The 26,663-nt window shown below is 36.6% G+C and overlaps 1 protein-coding gene across 9 annotated transcripts in view; it reads right to left on the bottom strand.

The window, feature by feature from the left end:
* The window catches only part of Dnm3 (dynamin 3), a 587,991-nt gene that overhangs the window by 536,121 nt on the left and 25,207 nt on the right, over positions 1-26,663 (bottom strand). The window contains exons 1-2 of one of the 9 annotated variants that reach the window (XM_021265419.2): positions 17,341-17,410; positions 15,637-15,690 (exon numbers count right to left, since the gene is read on the bottom strand). The exons of the other annotated variants lie outside the window; for them this stretch is intronic. The gene's annotated coding sequence lies outside the window, so the exon portion shown is untranslated. Of the gene's footprint in view, positions 1-15,636; positions 15,691-17,340; positions 17,411-26,663 lie in introns of those variants that run through there. 9 annotated transcript variants of the gene reach the window in all.

The raw sequence follows: 26,663 nt of genomic DNA, 5'->3' as shown, positions 1-26,663 counted from the left end.
AAATCTAAGTCTCTATAAATACATTCAGGGCTGGGGATTTTAGCTCAGTGCTTCCACTGCCTGCCTCGCAAGCACAAGGTCCCAAGTTCAATCCCCAGTACCAAAAATAAATAAACACATTCAATTTGTATTTATATCCTGATGATTTCATATAATTTTTATACAAGTCTTAATGATTCTTAGAGGAAATGGTAGAAGATTTGTGCAGTCACTAGGACAGCAAAGTAACATCTTTGGATGCTCAGTAAAACACTTGTAAAAGGAGGTTCAACATACAGGTGGTAATAAGAAAGGTACTAATTTTAAACAAATTTCTTACTGAGAAAAGCCTAAAACAAAGTCAGGGAAATCAAGGTTAAATTTTACCACTGGCCAATCAGGGTAAAGGTCACATTTTTATTATTTTTATCTATAGAATAAAGAAAATGCCAGGTTGTTAACATTAAATGAAGTTCTTATCAGAAGCAATCTAATTCTAAGATACAACCCCTATGCCATAGTCTCATTATCTGACCTACACATACACTGATAGGATATCCCTTTCCTACTTAAATCTCTCCTACTTAAACCTTCTCCTACTGAAAACAGGATGGTTACTGACAATAATAATAACCTCAGAAAAGAAGGTTTCACACAAACGCAAGTAATAGTCAAAAAATGACTTTTTTTTTTTGGTTTTTTGAGGCAGAGTCTCTCTTTGTAGTTCAGGCTGGCCCTGAACTCACTATGTAGCCCAGTCTGGCCTCGAACTTGCAGTGATCCTCCTGCCTCAGCCTCCCAAGTGCTGGGCTTACAAGAAAATGACTTTTATACACATGGGAATGCATGTATCACTGTAGTGTGATGTCTTTAATTCTTTTGGGAAGATAATTATAAAGGGAATGTCTGGGTCAAATGGAAAAGAAAATGGGTGTACCTTGAGACCATAATGTCAAGTGAAATAAATCAGACACGTAAGATATTTTACTGTTTAAAAAAATGAACCTCAAACCCAAAAGCTTGATAGCATTTGGCCAAAAGCTATTGACCAAACAAAATCAGTTTGGTTAAAAGTTGTTTAAACACTTAACTACATTTTTCCAATTAGTCTGATTTCACAAGCCGATATGAACATAGACAGTATTAAAAATCCAGCCATATGGGCCGGGGACTTAGCTCAGTGGTTCTGCCACCTGCCTCGCAAGGGCAAGGACCCTAGTTCAATCCCCAGTACCAAAAAAATAAAAAATAAATCCAGCCATAGAGATAAACCAGGAAAAAAAGAACAAAATGCAGAACTTGTGACAAAATTATTTCAGAAAGTTCAATGTTAACAACATGATAGATTCTACATCTTCTCATTAGCGAATGATATTATTTGGTAAGATTCATTTTTTTAAATCTAGCAGGTATTTATTCAGCGTTCACTATGGCCTAGCATATAGGTTTTCAACAAAAGAAGCAATTCTCCACAGCATTTCCCTCACTCAAAATCAAAAGATTGCCAAGAGACAGGCGCGATTATTCACTACAGTCAAACCACCGACGTCTGCTCCACCAGATAAAGGTCTGTCTTTGACATTGTGGAGTAGGGTAGCAGCTAAAGTTGTTTAAGTAAAAAGCTTTAAATGAAAATGGATGAGGAAAAAGTATGCAAACTATTCTAATTAGAGAAACATACACAGTATAAAATTTAAATTAGACATTAGAGAGGTAAAACATATCCTACCTGAAAGAAACTTTGATAATGTCCAGACATGACAAAATAAAAGGTCATAATTCCATATACATTGTCATTTTTTAAACTGGCCCATAAAATTCATCATTGTAGAAGCCACACATCCCAAGACCATTAAAGGCACACAAAAAGGTGGCTGATCTTGGCATCAAGGTCTAAGGCGATAAATTCTGTGGTAACACAATGTCACACATATAGATGTTTAAAATATACTTATTGAGTGAAGAAATATAACCCTGTTTCATACAGAAGATGTGACTGGGTTGGATACCACTTTGAAATAGTCTAAGAGACCTGAAGCATTAAGAGGTTTCAAAAAATTATAGAAGAGGAAAACCAATACAGCAAGGTGTAATTAAGGGAGAAAAATTTCTCCATATATATATGTGCATGTACACGTGTGTGTGTGTGTGTGTGTGTGTGTGTAATTTAGAGAGTTGTAAGTACCCAACCATTAAATATAAACATAACTGTTTAAGTATGTAGCCATTTAACACAACTTTCTTACCATAAAATTTGACAGTTTATTAAGTATGTAACATATAACTATAGAATTAAGATGAGGAGATATATTTAACTTAAAAGTTTTAGCTCTTTAATGTACCTACATGTAAATAACACATTGGCTTACCTATCAAGTTAGATTAAATCACCAAAGTTGCTGGATTTTTTTGGTCAGAAATAGACATTACATAATTTAAATTAATCTGAACTATATGTTCCTGTAATAATGAGAAGTCAATATGTATTGTCAAAACCCACAGAGCTTTACAGCAGGAAGAGTGAAATTTATCTATGCAATTAAAAATAATCCTTCAGGTGGATGAAGGTTCTCAGAATAGAAGGCAAAGTATGAAAAAACAAAACAGTCGAATTTTATTACAAATGCATGGAACAGTCGTACTGAAGGGCAGTGGGCAGGTGACCTAAGTAGCTTTGGAAATTAGTGGAGTCTCCATGCCTCAAGGCAAGAGGAACTTCTCACAACCACAGTACTGTAGCTGAGGAAGCTGTTAGCCTTGGAGGTACAAGGCAACAATTCTGATACTGTTGTTCACATATATGGGAATGAACAACTGAGTAAATAAATGGTAGGTAGTAGGACCCACCTTTGTCACCACTGGGATAGGACGTTACAAACAGAGGTGGCTAGAATAATCCACCTGTTAACAGATTAGAGTTAGAGACATCTGTATGAACTCAAGTTCATCTTAACAAAAATACAGATGATTACACACAGAAATATTTAGATATGGGTATATACACAGGTGAGTATATACATACGTATTTCCTTGCTGTGTCAGCTGATAGGGCCTAGAAGCAACTCCATCCCAGTAGCAATGGGTACATCTACCACCCAGATTCTGTTTCTAATGCCAAATCCAAAAGCAGGAACCAGGGCTCCATGGTCACACAGCTGACTAAGATGCTCCTGTACCATCTTGCAGTGACAGAAAGTTAGGAAGTGCTCAAAACACATAATGCCAAGAATATGTCAAAGGGACATAGGAGCCAACTAAAAGAGCCAAGGGAACACTCTAATTAATGTTAAAAAAAAAAAAAGAGCCAAGGGAACAGCTGGAACAACAAAATAAATACAGAGGCACTGAATTATAACCCTGAATATAAAACAAATACCCTGAGTCTATATTGATACAAATAAATTACCTGTACTGAGTAAATAAAGAAGAGAAGATAAATCTCCCCTGCAGATCAAATCCAGGCAATTTATGTAGTAAATACACCCTCGGGGAAATGGAGCACAATTCCCCCATCCTTAAGTGCGAGCTAAATATAATGACACCCTCTCAAAGAGTCCAGTGTGAAAAGGGAAAAGCCTGACACTCCCTTCCTACCCCAGCCTGGTGAAAGCATGTTGACTGGAGGTGTCCTTGGGATGATGTGATGAAGTGGTAATTTCCCTCTCTAGGCCTTCTCCCCAAAATATATTACCCATGCAAAAAACCTCAGATGAATCTCAATGTAAAATTAAGACATTCTACAAAACACCTAGTTAGGAATCCTCAAAACTTCCAAAAGATCTTTTAAAACAGAAACTGAGAAACTGTCAAATCTAAGAGGAGCCTGAAGAGAAGTAGAGATGAAATGTAATGTGGTATTGCAGATATGACCCTGGAATAGAAAAGGGCCACAGGCCAAAAACTACAAAAATCTAAATAAAACATGCACTTTTAATTAATGAAAATTTCAACAAATGTAACATGCCAACATAAGATCCTAACAATAAGTGAAACCAGGAGTGAGGCATATGAGGATTCTATGCACTCTCTTTGCATTTTTTAAATCAAAAACTCTTCTAAAAGAAAGCATTCATTCAAAAAATAATTGGGAAAGAGCTTAGATGTTTACTGTGTACGATGGCTGCCAAATTTATGCCTCCAGCACCGTCTAGAATGCCACGATTGGTACCAACCTCCTCCTCCATCCTCCCCACATGGGAGACTCAGATCTAATGTGCTGGTTCATGGCGGTCTTTCCACTCTCCTGGGTAGGCTTCAGTTCATCACAGAACAATTTAATTGTGAAACTATATGGAAAGATTTTCAGGGACCAACTATTTTTAAAACAAGGCTTTTCAATAACCTTGTGGACACTTAGAAACTCTATCCTATGTTCTCTCACCTTCAATTGAGGATGTATGACTATTAACTTTTTCTGTTATGATTGGTCTCTAATAACCACAACCAAAAAAAAAAGGATACCCTCCTAAATAATATACATTCCTTGGTACCCTTTCTCACCAAACATGGAGAGTTAATTGTTACCATTACTGTACTAGCATGAACTATGTAGCCTTAATAATTCACAAACATATTTCCAGGAGCAATATAAAAAAGAGCAACTCAAAGATATCTTTCCCCAATGCTATTTGCTTGTAATTCAACTGACATCTAAAACTTCATATAAATTCTTTTGATTCAGGGAGTCAGAGAGTAGTTAATAGCCCTAACTTTGAGGAATGTTCTGTTAAATTTATATTTTAAAGTCACCTTTACACAGGAAGTCAGAAACTCAGTTTTAAATAAATTTGATTGTGTTTTTATCTCTAGGAAAGCATCTGGTAGTTTTCTAGGAAAATGAACCAACTAGTAATGTTTTTCTACTTGGCCAGAAATGCTACTTCTATATAAATTCACAGAATGAGCACTTCCATACAAGGATAGAGAAAGCTTCAAAAAGCCAAATCTTAAAATAAAACCAGAAGACAGACTCACTATGAATAATATTCTTCTTAGCACCCTTCTTATAGTACAATTAACAAACTAAGGTTTAACTGTGTCCTCACAAAAAGAGATGTTGCCCAGGCCTGATTCTTCTTTTCTGACAAGAGCACCGAAGAATCTGAACATAAAACATAAATGAGAATTCAGAGCCAAATACACAGCACCGTATCTGCTGTGAAAGAGGTATGATAAGGAGCTCCCAGGTGTGCTCTAAGGTGTTACATTACCTGCCTCTCCCACTGGCCCTCTAAGTGCTACACCCTGTTCCTTTTGAGAACCGACATCTGAAGAACTACATCCAAAAATCATTGTTTGATTCATTGGCCCTATTATAAATAACTAGAGATGGTCTGGAAAGCAGAGGCTGATATACCTGCAGTTTTTCTCATCTATTGTTCCTTACACTCTAATTCTCAGCACTCAAATCACTACAAATATGCAAAATCTGGCTGCCGTGTCTTGATCAGAGCAACACAAAATGAGGCTTAAACCCATATGAGGATGGCTACAAGACATCTAGACATCCATGCAAGCCCAGAAGCAACATTAAATATATTAATACTAGAGAGAAAGACACTTAAAACCCAATCTTTCACTTTCTGTAATTATCCCTGATAAATATTCAGTCAGTCTCTGCTAATGTATTTCCACAATAATTTTAATAGCTAGGTGTGGTGGTGCATAACTGTAATCCAGCTACTCAGGAGGCTGAGGCAAGAAGATCACAAATTTGAGGCTAGCCTGGGGAATTTAGGGAGACCCTGTCTCAAAATTTAGAAAAATAAAGTGCTACGGATCCAGATCAGTGCTTGTCTTGCATGCAGGAAGCCCTGGGTTCAACACATAGTACTGAAACAAGAAGGAGGAGAAAGAAGAAGGGGAGGAGGAAGAGAAGGAGGAGGAGGAGGGAGGAGGAAGGAGGAGGAGGAGGAGGAGGAGGAGGAGGAATTTTAAGGAGGATTTTCCTCCCTAACCAGTGGTCTTATGTCCTTCTGTCTTCTAAGAGGAACTTTGATATTCTTATATAAATTAAAAGTTCTTTTTCCTCTTCCACATTTATAGCCTTGTTCTTAATTGTTTGTTCACTTTAACCTTTGCATAAATTTAACCAATTCTCAGTTTCAGCCTCTCTTTCCTGATATTCTGTATGTTTTTCATGTATTTTGTGCTCAGGGAACCACCTAAATAAATACAACAGTTTTGTTAGCTATCACCTTGTTCATATGCCTCGCTCTTCTCTTTGGCCCATCCATAAGTAAATAATCAGAATTTCATTCTTTTATTATCTACCATCCTCATAAGTCACAGTCTACTTAAAAAAAAAAAAAAACCTGCTTTTTCTCTACTCTCCTTAAAATCTACTCTTAAAAACTGATACTTGGGACTGCTTTGCCTTGGTAATATAGACTCTAATACAGTCACCTTTTCCCAGAATTCCTTTTAAGACCATATCACCAAGGTGTCTTTGCTAGTCATTATAAGATACAGAATCGCAATTCTCTCCTTTGTTTCTTGCCCCTTTGAACCATGTCACTACACGTGCCCTAAAACAAGATTACATCAGATACTCCAACTCTGTGTTAACTCATATCCATGTGGCACTGCTGTATTATCACATTTAAGCCTCACAGTAACCCTAGAAGTTGGGAATCCAGTAGCATTATCCCAAGGCTGAAAGCAGTTACATGATTTTCTGAAGGTCAGCAAGTCAAGCAAATGGACTTATTTCACCATCTTTTCCAACATACTGTCTTCCTCTTCTCACAGCAGATTTAGATTTCCATCTAACATCAGTATCCAAGATGTTTCCATCACTATTATTTCTTATATCTATGCCAGTTTGATAATCTATTTAGGAAGTCTTTTAAATGCTTCTAATAGCTGAAGAGTTTGTTCTCTGGGAAAATGATGTTATTTTCCTTTTTTCTAAGTGAGAATGAATTTCATTTGACCTTGGTTTTATTTTCGGTTCCACTATCTTTTCATTATATGACCCTGGTGTCTGACTTCAAAATTCTACTATAAATATAATATTATCTTTCTCTTTTCACACTTCATAAGCAAATGACTTTTCTAACAATAAAAACAAAGTTTTCCTAGATTATTAATATATAATGTCAAAGTAATTTCCAGTCATCAGTAACAGAGTAAGATAAAAAAAATAGAGAAAGAAGATAAAAAATAAAGACAAAGGAAAAAAGAAGAAATATAGGGGCCAGGGATTTAGCTCAGTGGTCCCACTGCCTGCCTCGCAAGCACAAGGACCCTAGTTCAATCCCCGGTACCCAAAAAAAAAACAAAAGAAGAAGAAAGATTTAAGTAGGAAAAAACAAGAACCATCAGGATATTAAAATGCAAAACAGGTTGCAGAGTGAGTAATGGAATCAAAATCCTTTCTGATTATCAAAATCAGGTATTCAACTATGAAGACTGTTTTACATATGTACTGAAGGTCCTATCCATCCCTATTAAGAAAAATTCCAATGGAGGAAAATTATATATCAGATAACTTAACAATGTAATAAGAGCAAATTAATGAATTAAATGATCCCAAATATTTTCCAATATTCACAGGTATGCACGCACATGTAAACATTTATACAAATACATCTTGGGCTGGGGATTTAGCTCAGTGGTTTCGCCACCTGCCTTGCAAGTGGAAGGATCCAAGTTCGATCCCCAGTACCAAAAAATAAAACAAAACAAATACATCCATACATTTATAAATTTTGTTTACAGGAACGCCAAAGTGAGTATTTAACATGGCCTATGCTGCAGCACGGGGGAAGGAGTAAACACATGAGAGCCCTCCCAGACTAACACCAAGAAGTAGCTGGGGAATGCTGCCTACAGAGTAGCTTGCGGGCCTGTATTAGTTAGAGGCAAGGCTGAAAGCTTACTATGAATGTTGGGTATGCAAGTAAGGGGCCCAGATCCCTCCCACATGAAAGATTGTCAGTTTAATAGAGTAAATAAAACAAAATCAAAGTGAAAGCTTTATTTTATTTTAAGGTTCCTTCAAATCATCAAGGAAAAAAAACATGAAGAATGGGATGGTTTTTCTATTCTGAGATACTCTAGCAATAACAAAGGGAAACCAAAGAACCTTCAAACAGCCAAGAATTGACTTTACAGTTCATGTATCCATCAAAACTGCGGAAAACTCTTTTCAATATTATACACAAAGGAGAAAAAAACTCCGCCCTCAGAATGCATACTCCACGAACAAAGAACAGACACCATCTGTATTCTGAAGTCATGTTCATTGGTTCAGGACTAAGGTCTTAGGTTTTGGTGCCAACCATTGACCGCAGTGTGACCTTTCAGGTAAGAACTTTCACCTTAATATCTTTCCTTTTTTTTTTTGGTACCAGGGATCGAACTCAGGTCCTTACGCAGCCGGACTCAAAACCACTGAGCTAAATCCCTGACCCAATATCTTTCCTTTTTAAATGAGGGTATTGGATTAGATGATTTCTATAATTTTTCTGTCTATAAGCTTGTGATTCTATGAATAAAACCAGAAGACTTCTACTGAATCTCCAACAGGAACTAGGAAGCTCTTTGTCCAAAGCCCACAGTTGCCTGGGTTTCCTCTTGCAGCAATAACAACTCCAATAATTCAACTGCGTGGTAAATCTACCTTCTTCTGCCCTTGCTCTTAATGATAATATGTTATTATCCAATCATATCACATTACCAAATGAAATAATATTGAGAAGAGAAGTATAATGGCTCTTACAAACATTAAAGTAGAAAAGATGAAAACAATTCTGTGTGCCAACTCATCCAAAAAAAATGGCTTGAAGAGTGCTGTGCAGATCTGAAGTAGTGTTTATAGCGCAGTCATTAATCAAATGCCTTGTAAGTGAAATTTCTAGACACATGTTCATGATTAATGACTTCTTGACCTCATCCTTGGGTTATAAAGACTAAAACTTGTATTTTTGTTCTTTTTTATTTCAAACTCAAGCCATAGCCAGCAAACAAAAACCTTTAATCTTAACTCTTCTGTGAAGGACTCCCACAGCATTCTAAAATTCCTCAAAGCATAGTGTAAATAACAAAGGCAAAGGTAATTTTCCAGCCAAACAGTGACTGGCCATGGAGATTATTTAGAGCGAGGAGAGGGATTTCCTAACACCTTGACAAGTTTCTTAAAAGAGAGATTACAAGTTCACTTTGGGCCAATCATTAACAAAGAACAATATCTTGGTTTATAATCTCACACAAAAGTCCCAAATCCATTTGCTGCCTTACGATGTAGTAAGATAAATGCATATCCGGTAATTTTTAGATCATTATATCCCAGAAGTCATTCTTATTTTAGCAAAATTCTTAGAATTCAAGTTAAGACAATCCCAGCCATTGTTCTTCTGGAGGATTTCACTATTGTCAATAGACTTTCAAGATCTCTGTTGGAGCTACCATCAACCTTTTCCTTTCAGGGTGATGCAGGCCTAATTCATGGTCCATCAGCATCTCATCCCATCCCAGCTCCATTCCCACACTCTCAGGGGCCTCCAGAGCAAGGTTATAGACACCAACCCCAAGTCCAAGATCTATCCATTCCCTAACCGCCACTGCACACCAGCTGCCCTTTGGTCACCCCTAGGCCTAGGAAGGATGCACATTGGCAGAATCTGCCTTTAGAAGAAAAGCAAAGAGGTCTGCACATAACCTGATAAGAGCTTAAGGCCATTTAGGTAGAAAATTGTGGGGTCCCAGGTACCATAACATGGCTTAGAGGGAAGGAGGGTTTGAATTCTAGAAAGGCACATCTATGACCTCCACTGTAGCACAAGCTCGACCCTTCAGTACCTAATCACATGAGGAGGGTCAAGCTAGAGGAAAGAGAGTGAGGCCCTCTAAAATTTGAGACCTAAGATAGAGCCCACATTTCATAGGTCTAATGCTGGTATTGTTCCTGGTCTTGGAATTTTCAGAGAATTCTTCAGAGGCCTTGACTCTGAGGATATGGATATGGAGTCCAGGCCAAGCATGGCTGTGTGCTCTCTCTCTATTTCTTCACAGAATAAAACTAGATTAAAATGAATATTAGGGGCATCATTCTGAAAAAGAAATGAAGGTACAATATACCAGTACAAGTATGTATGTTTTTGCCTAGGAGATTTTTTTTGAAAGATTATTAGGATTCAATGAAATCATCTCCTGATTTTCTTTCAACTGTCATATCCACTTTCTCTCTACAGACTTCCCTCATGGATAGCTATTAGCAAAGCTTCTTACAGCTCAACACTCCAAGAGCATTTCCTTAATGCTCTCACTGTGGCCTAAAGATTATGCAGGTTTGGGGACACTAAAGAGGTCAAATGGCTACACAGGATGAGTCAACATTTCCCAAGCACCTAGCCTATGCCAAACACCAAGAGAAGCTAGGACAGAAAGATGGGTAAGATGTAGCCCAGTTGTCAATTTACTCATACTAATGGGCTGCTATAATGGCCCCTCCTGTTCACACAGCCCTGCATCCACACTCTTTGGTAGTGCCCTTCCACACTGACTCTAGCCCTGACCATCTGATTTACTTTGGACAGTGTGACAGAAGCAAAAGTAATAGAAGCAGAAATTTGAAAAGCTTCTGAACATTAGAGGATTTGCCCCCTTGATGCTTTTGGGAACCCCGCTGACACCATATCAGCAAGTCTGAGCTAGCCTGTTGAAGGACAGGGGAACCACAGGAGCATAACTGGGGTGCCCCAGTCATTGACCAGCTGCTCCTTGCTGGCTAAGCAACTATGGCTGTGAGTCCCAGCAGAAATCAGCTGAGACCTGCTGTGCCCAGCCAAAACTGCAGAGTCCACAGAATCAGGAGCCAAATTAATGACTGCTGTTTAGAACTAAGTTTTGGGGTGGTTTGTTGCAGGGCAAACAGTTCTAACAGATACAAAACTCAAAGCCTTATAGGAAAGCTAGACTTGCATCATTATAAGGAAAGGGGGAATAGGTAATTCAGGAAACAGGGTGATTAACCCTGTTAGTTCCAGCATGGACAGATGGACAGGAGGGTCAGAAAAAACATAAAGGAGATGGTGTATATTCTTTATTCTGGGGAAAAGAATCACTTCAGAAGACAACAGACTTAAGCAACTTCTAATGCTTCCATCTGTTGCTACAAATCTCCAAACGGAACAACAGAGCCAAATCAGAATCCATAGGCTGCTATTCCCACTGGGAAACTATGAGATATTCCTTCAGCCCCAGATCTCTCTTTCTCACAGGTCAGGCAAGACCTTGAGGATGCAGCCAGGTTACTCATGTACTTAACTCGACTACACTCAGCTCCCTGTGATGCCCAGCAAAGGAGCTGAAAAAAATGACAATGCACTGTCACTGCAGATGGTGCGGCCACACACTGAGCAAACAGCTACACTGAGGGAAAGAAAATCCTCATCTAAGGAGAGGCCCTAAAAGTCAGACTGAAATGTCCTCTCCTTCTGCACACACAAAGACTTTAATTGCAGCTTTAGCATCGTCTTTAATTTGTTTAATATAAATATGCTTAAGTGATTTTTAAGGAAAAAAAAAGGAATCAAAGTACAATTTATAGATTAAAGGTATGCATTCTTATAGTATAATGTTATTTTAACAGAAAATAGATGTCCAACAATTAGAGTACTTATATATCACTAACATAACTGTGACTAGGAATATTAGGAAATTAAAAATCATACTTTCAAAAAGCATTCAATAAAATGGAAAAATTCTTATAAAAATTGGATTTTAAGGGCCTGGGATTTAGCTCAGTGGTTCCACCGCCTGCCTCACAAGCGCAAGGACCTGAGTTCGAGTCCTGGTACAAAAAAATTGGATTTTAAAATGGCATACAAAGAATTGATCCCAATTCTGTAGAAAAACACAGTCAAAGGAAAAAATGAAAATATGTCTAAATGTCAACATTATTCTTGGGCAAAGGATCAAGAGAGAATGTTTTCTTCCTTACATTTTTCTATTTTTTTCAAATTAAAACATAAAGTTCTTTATTAAAGGACTGAATCAGACCAACCAAAATTAAGGACTAGTCTATAAAAGAAGTGGCCTATATTTTGAAAAAAGTCAACACCATGAAAGAAAATAAACAGCTAGGAAACTGTTTCAGATTAAAGATGATTAAAAATTATGACAACTAAATAGAAGGTGTGATCTTGACTTCCTCAGCCAATGGAGAAACACTCTCTGAAGAACATTGGGACAACAGGTAAATTGTGAATGCAGACTACCTATCTATGTGATTACATAAGGGCTGTCTGTGATCCTAGGAAATGCAGAAATACAAGCAGAGATGGTTAAGAGTTAATGTCAACCACTAACTCTCAAAGGTGCACTTGTGCAGGCGTGTGTGTGTGTGTGTAGAGACAGAAAGAGGAAGGTAGAGAGGGACAGAGGGAAGGAGGGTGGGGATAGATGAAAGGAGAGAGAGAGATGAGGTATGGAGTGATAAAGCCAATGTAGCAACACATTAACAATTTCTATTGGGGGGGGTAATTATATTCTGCAACTCCTCTGTAAGTTTGAAATTATTTCAAGATAAAATAAATAATTCTAGATCTGAAAAAAATGCATTTTAATAAGAAAAGTCTTCAATACTTATCACGTATTAAATATGCTAAAGGCAATTTTAAGATTTGTTTCTGAAAATGTTATGCAGCTCTTTCATACCAATTACCAAAATCTTCTGGAGGAAACTGAGGTAAGAAAGGGAAAACCATATGTTGGTAGGGGCTAAACTCTTTCTCCCTCAGCACCCACTGGAGCCCAAAGGTGACTGCAACACAGGAGGGACAGTAGATGGGCGCTGGCCCACTCACACCTGTCCTGCGTGGAGAAGTCCACCACTTCAGTGCGTGGCAGAGCATTTACCCGCGACCTTCATCCCGCCTCTCCAGCTGGCTGACCCTGGCTCTATGGTGCTGCTGTGGCTTGGCCTGGCTCCTGCCTGGAGTCTTCTGTTACCTCATGGGAGAATTTCCCAGTCCTATAAGTTGTCCTAAGTATAACTGACAACCACACCTCTGTGCAGATGTAACAAAAAGGACAAAACTGGACCAGAAAACTTTCCTATCAAATTATATTATCCATTTTCTTAAATTTCAAGTTACTGAAAGAAGAAGCAATATCTTAAGTATATTTTATATTATATTTAATTCAATATCATTATCACATTAAAGAATTTTAACTATATTTATTTTGAAAAAGCCAAACCATTAAGAAGTATTTTTATCTTGTCTATGAATAGACAGTTTATGATTGATTCAATATTTCAGTGGATTAAATAATTGTTTTGTATGGAATTAATTGAAAGGATAAATAGATTGATACAATGTGAATGTACCTAGTTAAAAGAAGTCATCAGACATGATGGCACATACCCTGTAATGCCAGCACTCAGGAGGCTGAGGCAGGAGGATCACTGTGAGTTTGAGGCCAGCGTGGGCTATACAGTAAGGTCAAAGCCAGCTTGAACTACATAGTGAGATCCTGCTTCAAAAAACAAAAAAGCCACAGGATGGTATCACAAACTGACCTTGCTAAAATAACTATTCTTATGCTCTGGGATTTGTGTAGTACCAACATAATAAATTTATTTATGACCAAAAAATACTTCTCAATTACAAAATAGCCCAAGCCTGTCAGACATCTATTCAAGTTCAGCAGAGAAAATACACTGGTTTTTGTTGTTTTGTTTTACTTTACTATTCATTCTGCCTATGTATTTTGGATAAATCTGGCTGATGAAACTTATAGATGAAATAAATGGTTGGTAAAGGTTTTCTTATAATACAAATGTTCTCTGCTCATTAGATTAAATTTTTTTAAATAGAAACCAAAGAAAAAGTCAACTTTAAATCCATGAATAAACAAAACTCAGTGTTAATGTTTTATCATAGATCTTTCAGATATTTTATGCAAACATGTTGCATAAAAATATTGCCATACTCTACATAGTGTTTTGGAACTTGCCCTACCCACTCGGCAGTGTGATGTTACTCCTTGGCAACAAATACACCTCTTCACCATCAGGTCAGGCTGTGTGTTAGTCTACTTCGAGATGTACCAAATATCCAACGTCTAACTTGTTTCCATTTGCTTCTAACATATGCAACTTATTAATAAACCAATGTGCTGAGATCACAGATTCTTTTCCAGGACAGCTTTCTGAGGAAGAACAACCTTTCCTGTAGTCACAGAGCCTCCTGCAGCCAGAGCTTCTGCTCTAACTGCCCACTGATGGCATCTCTTGGAGGCCACTGGGCAGTGAACATCAAACCCTGCACTGCAGCTGGGCCATGAACAGTGCAAACCTCATTTTTCAGATAAAAATATGGACCACATGCCCTACTGAAGCATTTTCTCTTACGTGTGATTTTTATATATATAAAGTCTTACAAAAGTACAAGAAAAACTCTATTTAATACATTATATTTATAGAGAAAATAAAACATTCTCATTGACATGTGGTTGTCATACATTAAGAACATATTGTTAATATCAATTCTCCTGAATAAGGAAAAAAAATTTCTTTTTTGGTACCAGGAATTAAATTCAGGGCCTCACTCTTGTCAGGCAGGTGCTGTATCATTGAGCTACATCCCCGGCCCTAATAAGGAAAATTTTTGTCTTTCATTCATTTCACATATGACTGGAACAATGAAATGCTTTTCTTGATCAATACAACAGACCACAGAAGATCCTTTGGGGAGATTAAAAACACACACAACTCACCTATCCAAAGAGTTCTAATCCAAAAGAAGCCTTAGAGATCATATGGCTCCCCTGCTTCATCTTGAAATAAGGAAGCTAAAGATCAAGAGGCCGAGATGGACAAAGTCATGGTAAATTCATTATTTAACAAATATTTACTGAGAAATCTACTCAGTGCATGTCCAAGATTTGGCAGCACAAGTAAGATCCCCAACATCACGGAGCATCCAGGAGTCATGCTGAAGGCAGCTGATCTCCTGCTGAATTATAAGGCTGGGTCTTCTGACTGCCACACCAATGTGATTTCACCAGCACTTCTTCATTCATTTATCCAAATATTAAGCACTCACTATGCACCAAGCTCTGCTCGAGGCTCTGGAGACAGTGAATATGACAAAGGCCCTGTCTAGAACTTACACTCTAATGAAAACACAGGAAAACACATGAACAAATAAATAAGTATGATTGTGATAAGTGCTGTGAGAATATTTAAGTATAGTCAACCAAACAGAGAAGAGGGGATGCACCTTTACCAAAGAATGTCTGGGTTGGCCTCCCACTGCAGACATCAAAATAGCAATGGAATAAACCAATTTTAGGACATTTAACAATAAGGAATGTGCATTTCACAAGTTTCACTTTCTCCTGGGTTATCCTGCCTTTCTGACCTTGGATTGCTCTATTTGCCCTGACAATATGCACCATGGAAAAGAAAATTCACTTCCTAGAACATTGCAGAGCATACTAGCTCACCTTGACAGTCTTTAAATTAATTATTTACTCAATTGATGTTGCTTATGCCATTTGCCCTATTTAATGCTCACTGTGCCAAAAAATAATTTCAGTTAAATGCACTAGCATAATCACTAGTGAGAAAAGTTTAATTTCAAAAGATAGCCAAGTTTTAAACAGAAGGCATATGGGATTCAAACTATAAATACACATACATACCTGAACTATTCCAGCTGGTCCATCCGACTATGTAATTACTGGAACATCTGGAGACTTAGATAACATAAACAACAACAACAAAACCATTTTAAAAGTCTACTTGGAGATCTAAATGTAACATAAGTTCTATATCTGAAAATCACTTCCTTCACTTAGCCAAATTCTAAGTTTACTTTCTAAACATCACAGAGATTAACACAGGAGCAAACTGGTTAGCTCAATGCTCAAACCTTCATTTCCCAGACTTCTGTGTAACTAGCACTCTTACTACAACTTAGGTTTCACCATGAGATGCACTTCCATGAGATATGAACTGCAATTTAGGTTCCACCATCCAAGGTGCTTCCACAAGAACTGAGAAAAGCAGTACTCAGGACATCATTTTGGCGATTCAGATCTGTTAGGCAGCAGACTGCATTAAAGCTAAAAGTGTTTCTAGCAGTCTGATCCCTGAATCACAGCTGAAGTAGAAATTTCCAGAAGACAAGAGCTGTTTCATGACTTCTGGTTGTGGGTTAGGTGTTATGATCTAGAAAGGAGCGGCTGGCACGCGTACATCCTGAGTCCCGTCTTCCCCAGAGGCAACAAAGAAGCAGCTCCTGTGGCACTAAGCTCCATGCCATTGTTCTGGAAGCATTTTTAGAGGCCAAGACAAGAGTCTGATCCTCTGCCCTTTCCAATGACTAGATTAGTAAGCACCTAATTCCTTACAGTAAATGCTTTTATTTTTATTATTCTTTTTCTTAATTAGCTAGAACAGTCTCCATTATCTATGACCTCTGAGTGATACAACATTAAGACAATTACTTAGAAACATCCAACTATCAGAACACTTTCCAGCTTTCAAATATTAAATCAAAGTGGTCTAGATTTCTGTAGACAGAACTAAATAAAGTACATTATATAATCCTCAGTTCTTTTCTCTAAGTAACAGAAAGAACCTTATGTTAAAAAATAGAGCTACTCGATACATTAAGCCATTTTTCACTCAAACTCATGATGATTTGATATTTGAAAACTACAGCAAAAGAAGAATATTCAAACTACTTCCAGCACTTTAAACAACTAAAATAATGGCTTCCTATGGCAGACCTTGAATATATGTTAGCTGGACTGAATATGGACAAAAATATAAATGATTCAAACTAGGAGATAAGCCAAAGTATACTAGTTTTGAATCAGGAACAGCAGATCAAAGTAGGGAGACTGGCCCATAAAATTAAATGTGACAACATATAAATCCATTTACTTTATTTTATAATTACACATATGCTGTCAGAAAAAATAGGGGACTCCATGATGGAATTTTAGAAAATTTCTATAAAAGCTGGAATAATATAATAACTTCCTACAAGAGAGGAACTGATCAGCTGGATAATTTCCTCGGCATCATTTCTTTTTTCCATATATTTATATTTTTATTAAAAATAGAAAAAGAAAACTTGATCTTAAAAGTGAAAAATAGAGGGGTTGAAGGGAGGGCAGGGGAAGGGGGAAAAAATAAGAACCAAAAGAGACTATGTAAAGGTGCAAATTTCCAGTGATGAATGTCATTATACTGTATACCTAAAATGTACCAATAAAATTACATTTTTTTAAAAAGTGAAAAATTTATTTATTGATGTAATGGAATTCCCGATAGTACCCAAGTATCTCTGGGGACCAATGCAATTTTCTTATTCCCTAGAAAGACTAATGACATACCTTCTCAGACATGTAAAAAACATGACACAAAAGAAAAGAAAATCATTGCCACTTTGTTCTCCCTTTGATGATGAATGGAGAGCCCTTGGTTCACACCTAAGTAGAAAAGCAATGCAGTGGATTAGTGCTTGTTTACAGCTCTGTCTCTTAACACAAATCTGCTCTGTAATTCCTGGGAGAAACAAGAGTAGTGTAGCAGACCCTCCAACCAGAAATATCTTTGTTTATGTGGGAAAAGTCAGCTCCAATTACAAGAGTTTTTTCATTAATAAATTCCCATATTATTCACATCATTCTATTCACAATGTAGAAGGTCAGTTTCCCAAGAGATTTTTCCCCAACTTCCAAAAAAATTACTATTACACTAATATTTCTTGCATTCTCAATTTGTACATAGCACATTATTAATTGTCATGGAGAAATACAACAAAATAGAAAAAAAAGTTCTTTTCTCTAAGGAATTAGGGTTTAGAGGGAGAAGAGATATCATCTTTGTTTTCAATCTATGTTAAAAAGAATTTCATTAGAGCATCTGCAAACTGTTAATGATTCTCAATTTGGGAAACTGTTGGAAATCTTATCTTTACTACCCACTCCTTCATTCTTCTTAATAAGTCTATTACATTTCAAATAATTCTACATTTTTTAAATGAAAAATTTATTTTCAAATTAGTCAGCAGAAATTAGCAAGATGTATCAGAGAGGGTGGTCCAAGAATCATTGTCCTAAGGACCACGAAAACTCTGAGTAAATGAAACAATAGAGCTCAGCAATAGCAGATACACAACAAAGCAACACCCACTTTCCCTTGCAGCCTGTTCATAATCAGACACCCTGCCTGAAACTTAGCCATGATTTGAACCTTGCAGATATGAATGAGGCAATTCACATCTTGTGAATTTGAATTCTTCCATGCAATAGCAAAAGGTCAAGGAACTGGGTTAATAAGAACATGCCACTGGAGTGGCAATGTAGCAGGGAGTGGAGGAAATCAAAGCAGACACTTCTACTCTCCACTACAAGTGAGAAAGTCATGGCAATAATGCTTTCAGACAATATAGCGCTATTATTAATTTTTTAGGAAATTGGTTATTTAGTTTATAGATTACCTATATCTTTGGTAATACCATCTTTTGTTTCTAGCATCATCTTTTAGCTATTTTTCTGGTAATCAGCACCTCCATACAAGATGGAAATGGAAAGGAGGTTGAAGCAAAACTTAAGGTAGCCCAATTTCATCTCTTGGCAATAAGTTCAGGAAAAAAAATGTTGTGGAGAAAGACTACAATGAATGTAGTTCTCACCTTGGGTAGGTTCAACTCATAAATTTTTTTTTATAAACAAAAGAGTTAAATGAGAGGTTAACTAGAATTCTTCACTTTAACATAGTCTGCTTTAAAAAATCATTCCATTTGGAAATATGTTTAATAGACATACAATTCTTGCCTTTAAAATATTCTTCAGCTTACCAAAATGTGTTTTACATATGATGTTTTAAGAATATATTTAATAAAAGCTTATCTATGTTATGGAAGAGTACAGCAGCTGCAATTATACTTATTTTCATTTATTATTGTGGTTTTAGGACTTATCCGAAAGCAAAGTGAAGTTCTGTAATTTAGGTTTTCAACATTAACTTTTTCCCATTTCATACTAGCCTATTCTTTGCATCATTAAAGTCTGTAAGTGGAAAAAATAATGTGGATCCACAAATGAAAAAATCTTACTTTCTACAACCATAAAATAAAAAACAAGTATTATACATGTTCAAATTCTCAACATGCCAGGATTAGATGGATATTTCTATAACTTAGCTAATGACCTGGAACAACATTAACTTTTAAATGAAATCCTTGAGAAGATAAGATGAAATGCCGCAAAGAGCAAAAATCATTTCAATGTAAAGCCACAAGTATTCCTATTTAGTACAACCACTACAAAAACTAAATAACAATCTTTCATCCCAAAACACTGTACTATAGTAATAATTATGGCATGAAGAAAGTTTTTTTCCTTTTTCCAAATTATAGTCAACAAATCCCATTTGATCAATGGGGACCTACTGTGTACCAGGTGTTTTCTCTGGGAACTATAAAGATAATCCTAGTATACACGAGGCTTAAGCCTAAAAGAAGAAAAAGCCATACATGGGAACAACTACAAAACCACTCCGTGTGCACATGCACTCAAGGTGAGCTCAGAGGCTGTGTGAGTCAGAAGAGAGGATGTGGCTTGGGTTATTAGGAGGGCTTCAGAGAAGGTGGCATTGAACTGTACCAAAAAAGACAGAAATGAAATGCCTGATCTTGATAATGGAAGATAAAAAGAAGAAAAGAAAAGAAAATTTTAAAAAACTGTGTGTTTTATTGTACTTTCGGCTTTTTATTGGGAAATTTTCAAGCTTACATAAAAGGAAAGAGAATAGTGTAGTAAGAGCATATGCAGCCATGTTTAACTTCAATCATTATCAGTCCATAGGCCATCTTGATTTGTTTCATCCACTCTCATATCCCACTCCTCTACCAGACTGTTCTCAAATAAATCCTAGCTATCTCATCATTTCATCAATAAAAAATTAAGTATATATTTTTAAAAGGTAAGGACTCTTTTTTTGGAATTGCTGTGGTATTTTATATAGATTTCATAAACACTACTCTATGTGTTTTACAAATAATTCATTTAATTCTCAAAAACAATCTTATGGGCTGGGGATTTAGCTCAGTGGTTCCGCCGCCTGCCTCAGAAGCACAAGGTCCCAAGTTCAATCCCCAGTACCAAAAAAAAAAAAAAAAATCTTATAAGGCAGGTGCTATTATTCCTACCATTTAACAGATGAGGAAACTAATACCTAGAAGGTTAAGTTATGTGTCCAAGATTGCCCAGATAATAAGTGGCAAGTTAGAAAGAAAAGGTCTAAAGGAGTAGGGGAAGTGGGGGTGGTAGGGGAAAGGAAAGAAAGGAAAAGAATAAATATAAGAAAAGAAAAAAATGGAAACAAAGTCTTTGTAAATAGGGAAGGGTGGAGGGGGTGAGGGGAGGGCTGGGGAATGGGGAAAAAATAAGAACCAAGATACATCATGTAACGTGCAAGATCCCAATGATGAATGTAACTGTATTGTATACCTAAAATGTACCAATAAACTTAATGGGGAAAAAAAAGTACGTGTCAAGTTGGGATGTGAACCCCAATATTCAGGCTCAGATCAGTGCTTTGAAAGTCTACTGTATACTATTCTGCAAGCAAATACAGTACTGTATTTGGTCCTTCAGAGACAAAATGTGACAAGTTTCAGTCTCACATCATATATTCCAACCTGTGTTTGAAAGAGGTATAGATAGTTCTTCCACCCAGAAGGAAAGGTACAACTGCCTACATTTTCCAATGAAATCATACTTGCTTTTAAAGTAGTTTTAGCAGACACTGATCAGACAACGCAATAATGTACTCTAGAAGTGATTGAACAAGTGCAAGAATAGCAAGTCATCAAGGCTTATTAATCATATATGTGCATTTGCCAAGTAGTAAACTACCTATATATTATACTTTAATAATAAAAGTACATAGTCACAATATATTTTTAACAATCCAATTTCATCAACTTTCCCACTGTATATCTTCTCACCGCAACATTTCAACATAAAAACTATCACAGATATCACTAAAGCACAGAATTATTTTGACTTGCACAAATACCATAAATTACTTTAATTTTAGGAACTCAAATATAGGGACTACTGCCTTCCTGAATTTTTTCAAATAATTAAGAGCTGAATCAAGTTAACTTAAATGCTAAAATATGCATAAATACACATCTATAGGTACATAAATAAATGCACATATATGTCATCCAATCTTAATATCTGAAAGCCTGGATACCTGAGTTTGTATTTTTGTATATGGATGTCACATCCAATTACAAAATATAGAAAAACTATCATCTCTGATTAAAAATTGTAAAAACTAAGTTCATATTACACACATTTTCTGAGTCTCAGGAAAAGAACTATCTACCACCTACTACATAGCATACTTTAATAGACACTTTTGCTGGGACAAGAGGATCTGTGACATTCCTTTTCTATGGTCAGTAATACTCAGGAAAAAAAAATAGAAACATTCCCATACTTTGAAACCACTCACAGTAATAATGCCATATAATGAAAGACTCAACATATGTTTTTCTGGTTTGGATTAGAGCTAAAACCACTAGGATGTAAAGAAAATAACTCCCAAGATTTGATAACATCATTAGGAATGCTTATTTTACTGTCATGGAGGAGAAAAATAAAAGAAAATTATTTTTTTACTTTCTGGAGAAAAGAAACAAAAAGCATATAATTTTTCCCATGTTTCAAGCCTAACAGCTAAAAACATCAGGAATCTTCACAGCTTTTGGAGCTTAGCAGCTGTTCTTTAGAACAAGAAAGCTAAACACTTCCCTTAAGAGATGTCTGCTTCAGGCTGGGGATTTAGCTCAGTGGTTCCGCTGCCTGCCTTGCAAGCGCAAGGACCCAAGTTCAATCCCTGAAACCAAAAAAAACAGAGAGAGAGAGATATCTGCTTCTCATACCAGATACTAAATATCCTTAGTCTGAGACCAGTTTCTCCCAAACTAAGTGATTTATCTCACATATTTGCAAGGGTAACTCTTGACCAAAGAAGTGAAACACAATTAATATCCTCATCTCCCTGAGGTCTTTGCCTAAGCCTCATTTCCTCCTCCCTGGACATGCCTGATCCCCTAGTCCCTCGTCCCGTTGATCCACAGCCCTAATCATCCTGCAACCTACCACAGAACTGACTTGAGTATTACATTTGCTATTATCTGTCTTCCCCGTTAGAATGTTAATTCCTCAGGGGTAGGGATCTTTGCTTTATGGGCTTTGCAATCTAAGTCTTAGAATAGTGCTTGACCTAGTAAGTTTTCAATGAAAGTCTATTGAATTTAGGGTTTTAAATAACCTTTTAAATAACAGTAATACTTTCTAGCTAATGTTTATGGAGACAGAGCATCTACCACAGGCCAGCCACATGCTACGCCCTTCAGACTCACTAAAGAAACTCATAACTACCTGAGAAACACAGATTTTTTTACTGATGAGGAATGTGTCACAGAGATTCAGTAACTTCACAGCAAGTAAAGCTCAGTCAAGATCTTTTTCATCTTGTATGTCCAACTTGACTTCTTAAAGGACTGACACCATTATATCTTCCAAATACTCAAACCCTCAACCAATAACTCCAACAATAAAATGTATGTTAACAAAGCTCGTCAAGGTCTTCACAAATTACGCCAAGCACAGGAGTCAGATGGTAAAAGTAACAATGGGATGATGCTTGCCCCTCCTTGCTATGATTATACTTCTCCTTCCATCTTAGTAACAAATGAATATTTTTGTAACGCTGTACAGTTCATAACCATGCTTTTATGAATATTAAAAAACTAAACTATTAAGATGTGCATCTAAATCTTGCTCTTCATCTGACTCCGAAAAGAGAAAGAACCTCTTGTTGAAATTGGACCTGAATAAGAAACAGATATTCAGATAGGCCTCCTGGGTGGAAATTTCTGTAACTTCCAACGCAGATAACTTTCAACATTTTTCTCACCTAAAGTAACAGACTAGAAGAAAAGTAACATGATTCTATGTTCTGAGACAGAGCACACTGGGGCCTGGCCAGTATGGCAAGAGACTAGCAGAGGCCATCCCTTGGATGTATTCATTACTAATGTTCTGACTTCACTCTTCCTAGGAAATGCTAATAGAAAAAGAAGGAAACAGAAACAATTTGAAACTGAGAATTCATTACTACAATATTATTTTGAGAATGTCTAAGCACCATGGAAAATCTAATGAAGTACAAGGCATAATTCTATCCTCAAAAGCTAGTTGAAAAGCCAGATATAAATACTTAAAGATAATCAATTTAAAATTAACTGGAAAAAAGAAAAATAGTTTCAGAGTATGGGATAGCCAAGAAATGTTATCATCTCAAGAAATACTAGACATTAGGTAATTCATTAGAGTCTTTATGATTTATATAATTTGAAAGTCATTTCAAATTAGACTTTTGTTATAAAGTAGCATCCTCCCCAAATCCTGTTAAAATTATTAAGGTCAAACTTAAATGTGATGATCTCTGCCATTTTTCCTGACCTTCTCCCAACTTCCTACAATGGTTTCACCTCTCAAACTCTCCCTACACACCTACATACCTTTCCTGACAAGCTATGAGCCAGCCACACAACCCAGAGGCCACAGCCTGTACTCCCTGGGGCCTGGTAGTCAGTAGGGGCTGAACAATTTTTGGCTAAACTGAGTGAAATAAAGAATTTACTAACTTTTACCCACAGAATCTATCTTCTTGAAGAAAACACTTATGACACATACCTTGTACTTTTTACTTGGCACACAAAAACAAAATAACCAGAAGTTTTAATTGAAAAAAGATATTAGGTATGCATCCTGTACAGTTACTGATACAGCAATAGGACAGCATCTATAGTGGGAAGGAGGCAACTTAGAAACTTGTGGAGATGGTTCACAGTGATTGTGGGACCAGGAATGTGAAGTATCCTGCAAATCTTGGGAGAGTCTTATGCACTGAACAGTTATCCCACATTCCGCATGTTTTTCCAATCCTTTGTTGAACAATGATACAGGGAAAATTATCTGCAATGTAGCCTAATTCTATTTTATATATAAACACCAAAAATTTAGGCAATATATTGAATTTCTGGAAATACAATAATTGTGCAAATTGAGAGAAAATCATACTTTGTTTTATTTGGAACTTTTTGTTTTCAGTAGTGGGGACTGAACTCAGGGCCTTCACACTGAACTTTGAGACAAGGCCTCACTAAATTGCTAAATTGCCGAGGCTGGGCTCAAAGTTGGGGTCCTCCTTCCTTAACCTCCTACCATGCTGGGATTACAGGTGTGCAGCACCAAGGCCTGCAAATCTTGTTTGGATCTTTATGAAGAATTTTTCAGCATTTTGGAAAAACAGATCTGTGACAGAAATACCCCTTTTGGAATTTGAGTTGTCAAAATAACACACTTGTATCCATCTATTCTTGTGGCTCTAGGCATTGAGTACAGAGTGGTGTGTGGCACATATCAAATTATGCATCCTGTCTCCATTTTTCCACGTGTTCTGATTCCTTCCTAGTCTCCCTTTCTGCCCCAATACATCTGATGATATCTATTGCAAACTTCTGACTTTGAACATTTTAGGTCATTTACACTCTTGTCTCCTTAGCATATACTCAATCATCGGGAACTAATTGTTCCCTGAAAACACTAGACTTTTTCAGGCTTCAGGTGCTTATTTATGACATTGCTTTTCCACCTTTCCATCTTCCTAAGTCCCATCAGCGTCCAGAGCCCATCTCAAGTGATGTTTCCTGCATCAACCCTTCCTAGATATCCCCTTCCTCTGTGGACTTCCCTTTCAATTTCCTGTGACAAATTCAAGCAGTTTTGGTTCTGATTGTGTTCAATTTACTACTTTATTTTTTAGTCTTTTCTAGACTGTTTTCTCATCATTTCATATCTTATCTTTCACCAAAAGATATAATTTTGAGTGCAAGGAACATTCTATACCTCTTTTTGATACATGACGTATTTTTGCAATGTAATGGGCATATAATAAGTGTTCAATAAAAAACTCTTTGACTGAACATCAACTCTTTGCTTTTTATTTGGGGGAACTAGGGTCACCATTTTCCAGAGCATCAGATAGATGCTTGAGAGACTTCAGAAAAAAACTAATAAGTAGAAATATATTAGTTGTAATTAGTCTCATCTAAAATTTATGGTTAGTAATGCTTTCTTAATGAGGATATTGTGAAAGTCTATCAAAATAATATGGGCAACCAATTTTATTTTAAATCAGTAAGGAGTATAAATTCATGTCAAACAAATATTGGTACTTAATATTTTCAGAACAGAAAACATACTAGCAAATGTAGTAGTATTTAAGGAGGTTCCAAGCCATCGGGCCTAGTTAAGTCTAGTTCTTTAATAGTTAGGTCTTCGGTGGGCATTCCTGTCATTTTAAGAACTATATCTGCACTTCTAGTAGCTCCTAACAATGGTGCCTAACTACGGCTTTATAACTCAGATGATAAGTGAGTAAAACTGAGTGTCAAATATAAGCCACTACAATTAAAATTGCAGGAATTGTTAGTGCTTCCCATATTTAAAAATTAACTTGAGTCCATGTGAAATTTAACAGTCTCCATCTTTAACTAGATGAAGATTAAATTAGACTGAAAGTAATCACTTAAAAGTTCATTTCTGTCTTGGGGTATCATGAAATGTTTATTGCCTATAAGCATTACTTTTAATCTTCAAACAATAATAAGAAGTACTTGCAGGAAAGATCAGTCATGACATTAATATATCTGTAATTAAGTACATGGAGAATGAGAAAATGAACAGCCAGAAAATTTCAGGTCAAGATTTTAAGTTTCTCTGCGGATATATGTACAGAACACAGTATGGTTAGCAAACTAGAGAAGAGGAATCCTAGGATTAGCCCAGCACAATTTGACAGTTAACTGTAACTGACCAATAAAACTAACTGCCTCCCTTATGAGGAAATGCCTCCGAACAGACAAATTTAAGGAAGAGTAAAACTCACACACAGAAAATCTTGGCTCATTTTAACTCTGCTAAGATCCTATGTAGCCAAGCTGTGAGCAAGCATATGACAGTTCCGCGGGCAGGAGGAGGATAGAACCAGATGGGAAGGGCAAAGGAAATAGCACTTCTTAGGCTATGTGCCAGGTGTTTTCACATACCTCAGTTCCAAGGGGAAAGCAAAAGTTTGCACCCCAAATCATTCACAAAGTGCTTTTTCCCAAAAGACCAAATATGTGATGTTCATATGCACATCCTCAAAAAAGCACATGCAAAAACCATTAGCCCTGGAATTGTAGTTTAAGAAATTGTATGGACACCAAAAAGCAGCTCTTTTATTTCTCACAATGTAATTGCTGAATTAATGTAAAAGAAAAAATCCAAAATTAAAAATTTCAATACAGAGCAGCTACTCCTTGCTTAATAAAGCAAAACCAAGTTGCCAAGTACTGCTTTAGGAAAGAACTAATTCTCCTTTCTTTCTGCCTGAAAAATTGCCTAAGTTGTGACATCTCTAACTCAATTATGCATGGCTGTGAAGATGCCATTAAATAGGTGGATTTGAGCATTTCAAATAGATCTGGCATGAAGCTATTTCTCACTTAAAAATTTCCACTCCTTCACGCAATGTGCACATTGCTGTGTTGAGGCTAAAAACAGGAAAAATCTCTTGG

This window comes from Heterocephalus glaber, unplaced genomic scaffold, assembly GCF_053883595.1.
Source record: "Heterocephalus glaber isolate CG9 unplaced genomic scaffold, H.glaber_assembly_v1.0 deba00001600, whole genome shotgun sequence".
Taxonomy (NCBI): domain Eukaryota; kingdom Metazoa; phylum Chordata; class Mammalia; order Rodentia; family Bathyergidae; genus Heterocephalus; species Heterocephalus glaber.
The sequence above is the reverse complement of the archived record's forward strand: the minus strand, read 5'-3'. Positions and strand labels throughout refer to the sequence as shown.